Consider the following 3,134-nt stretch of genomic DNA (forward strand, 5'->3'; position numbering starts at 1 on the left):
CCTCGCCTGCAGCTCAGCCTCTGACCTTCGGTGCTGACCTTCAACAGGCTTCAGTGCACGGACCCTTGCACGGATCCTTGCCGACGCGTGCAGTCCTCATCTGCGGCTCCCCTGCAGAGCTGGCCGGCACGCGGAAGCCTTTCCAGGCACGTGTTTGTCACTTTGGTCCCCGAGCTCAGGCCCTCACCATAACTGCTTGAAGAAATGCTGCTTCCATGCCCTCTGAGGGCTCTGGTGCAGCACCGAGAGATGTTGGCGTGCAAACATCAGTGCTCGTAGCAAGGCCTAGAGGCGTTCAGCAGCGCTGCCCGGGGAGTTATTGTCCTCAGCTGAACGCTGTGTCATCGGAGCTGCCGTGCGGGGGGCTCGGCTCCGCTTTCCGGTTCCACGGCAGAGATAAGAGCCCAGCGTGGCGGGGAAGGGAGGGACCTGCCCCACGCAGCACAGCCCCCCTGATTCAGAGCTGGGGTGGGGGGCCCCAAAGGAAGCTGCAGTCAGGTCTCAGCAGGAAGGAAAATGACCGCATGGAAGGGTGGTTAATGCGGGGGGGGGGGAGACAAAGAGAAAATGTCCTGATGGATTTACCTCCGTGTTGCTCCAGGCCTGGGCAGGGGGATATGAGAAGCGGCATGCAGGCTGTGAAACGTATCCCAGGTGGCTCTTCAAACATCTTTTCTTTTATAATTTTAATCCGCCATAATTGCATGATTTACTGCAGGCCTATAAACACTCAGATCGCTTGAATGCTGTGCCTGAGCTTGCGCTACAAAGCCAGCCACATGGAGGAGCCTGGCTTCAGTTCAGTTCTTTAACGGAGCAATCAAAAAGCTCCTTCCAGCTCGTGGCAGCAATCCTTTGCTTGGTGACTGTGCTGACTGTGTCAGTGCAGAGGCTCTCTACAGGCTCTCTGTCCAGCCACCACAGCTACACCAGGGCTTTTTTCGTGTTTTCTGTTTGATAAAGATGATCAGAGAGGAAAGCAGCCGCAGGCTGTTATCACAGACTGACCCAGTGGCCTGAGTAAGGGATATGAATTCTTGCAGAAAGCCCACAGGGGAGAACCAGAAGGTTTTATCCACGTTCTAACTATTTTAGTTGTGCTGCAGTCACTACAGCTGCCATGTACGTGTCTAACCTACCTGTAAACCTACTGGCCTACCTGCTGGTCTTTGTCTCGCATCAGTTTGGGTCTGATTCCAGCCTGCCCAACAAGCTGTGTAAGTACTCACGAGTGGTAACGAGCCCCGGAGCACTTTTGTCTTTCCAAGTCACTTAATCCAGTGTCCCATCTTTTGGGAAGCGACAGGATCCTTGTGGAGCTGGATGTCGTGGGGAGTTGAGGTGAGTCTCCTCGATCCACCCCAGCAGCCCTGTGGTGTGAGTCCTTTTTTCAGCCTGAGCTCAGATGCAGCTGAGCTGACAGCTTACGTCCGGAGCACTGCAGCAGTGCGAGGCATGGCCTCGGTCCCTCCGTGGCAGGTGTCCGTGCTGCCGCTGGGGCAGCAGCTGTTGACACAGGAACCGCTGGCCTCCCGAACGCAGGAAGCGAGCACTTCCAGCTCCCCTCTGTCAGGTGCTCTCACGTGGCAAAAAAAACAAACCCTAGGGACGTACCTGACCAGGGATGAGCTGTGTTTGCTGCAGCAGACACAGCGCGTGGGTGACACGTGAACCCAGCTGCAAGAGGTGAGCATTTGGGCCTGTGGAAAAAGGATGGTGGTGGGTTTTGTTTGCTTCCAGGCTGGTAAAACAGAACTCTGTGGCTCCCAGATCAGGACCAGATTAGGGTCAGCTTCTGATGTTGCCTGCCTTCCTGAACTGCTTTGCTCAGGACTGACCTCTGTAGGGGTAGGTCGTTATCCACAACTACTTGGTCTCAGTTTCTGTGTTGAGATTCCTGGTTACAAGAAGTTAAGAACTGGGTTCCCCTGGAGTCCTTGGTGAGAGGTGGCTGGGACTCGATTCAAATTGGCTTTAGGAGCTGACAGTGGTGGAGCTACAACAGACAGCAAAGGGTCAGGACCTCTTAGGACACTCAAACTCTATGATAGGTTTTTACTTTGAATGACTTTGGCCAAATCACTTTATTTTGCTTGATCCTTGTATGAAAAGGAGAAAATTATGCCACGCACCTTTGGGCTTTCTAGGCCAAAACTGTGCTGTGTGATAGCTTGGCAGTGCTAAAGCCGTGTGGCTGCTGGAAAGCACACGGGCACGCGGTTCCATGACCTGCTGCAGCTCCGTGGTGAGTTGTTTCCTTTCCAAGGACTCGTTACCTTTGGTACCTGCTGCCCCGCAACTGGAAACCCATTTCCTGCCCTTTCATCCCCTGCCTTTCTGATCTCTGCGCGTCAGCTAGCTGCTGGGGATTTTATCTATTTCTGTTTTCTTGTCTCATGCGGCTTTTGTCTTCACGCTTCCACTTCCTGAGCGCGCAGCTGGCCGAGTGTTAATCAACAAGGTCACGTTTTGGTGGGCCTTGTTTTCATGGGGGTGGGGAAAGAACGGCTGCTCCGGGGGAGGTGTGGATTTTCCAAGTCAGGAAGGAAAGATGAAGGCAGAAAGAGAGCCTCAGGGACCGGGTTTGTTTGGACAAAGGAAAGCAGAGGGGTTGGAGGCAGGATTTGGGGCTGCGCTGCCGCCCACTCCAGGGCTGTGGAACTGTGCTGCCGCTGTGGTTGAGACCCCAGCTCTGGATGGCCCAAGTTCTCCTCTGTGTCTTTTTGTCAGTGCCTCATCAGGAGGTCGGGAGGGTTAAATTAATGCCAGTGCTCGTTATCCTTTGGGACAGTGGATTCAGTGGCCCTGGCAGCAGCCAGGTCCCAAACCCGGCGCCTTCCACCGCTTCCTGCAGCGCCGCTGCCTGCCCCAGGAGCGTCCCGGAGCTTTTAGGGCCAGAGGAGACGCGCGGCCCCCAGCGGCTTCATCCCCGCCGCCCCCGGGCCGAGCCGAAACCCAGCGGGACCCAGCGGGGGGGGGGCTGGGGGAGCCGCCCCCGGGCACTCGCAGCCCCCGCTGGGCGGGACAGCGCGCGCCGTGGCCCCGCCCACCAGGGCCCCGCCCACCCAAGCCCCGCCCCTCGCTCCCCGCCCACCCCCCCGGCCGTTCCCTCCCCTCTGCGCGGGCAGCGGCGC

This window comes from Anas acuta, chromosome 24 (assembly GCF_963932015.1).
Source record: "Anas acuta chromosome 24, bAnaAcu1.1, whole genome shotgun sequence".
Lineage (NCBI taxonomy): Eukaryota > Metazoa > Chordata > Aves > Anseriformes > Anatidae > Anas > Anas acuta.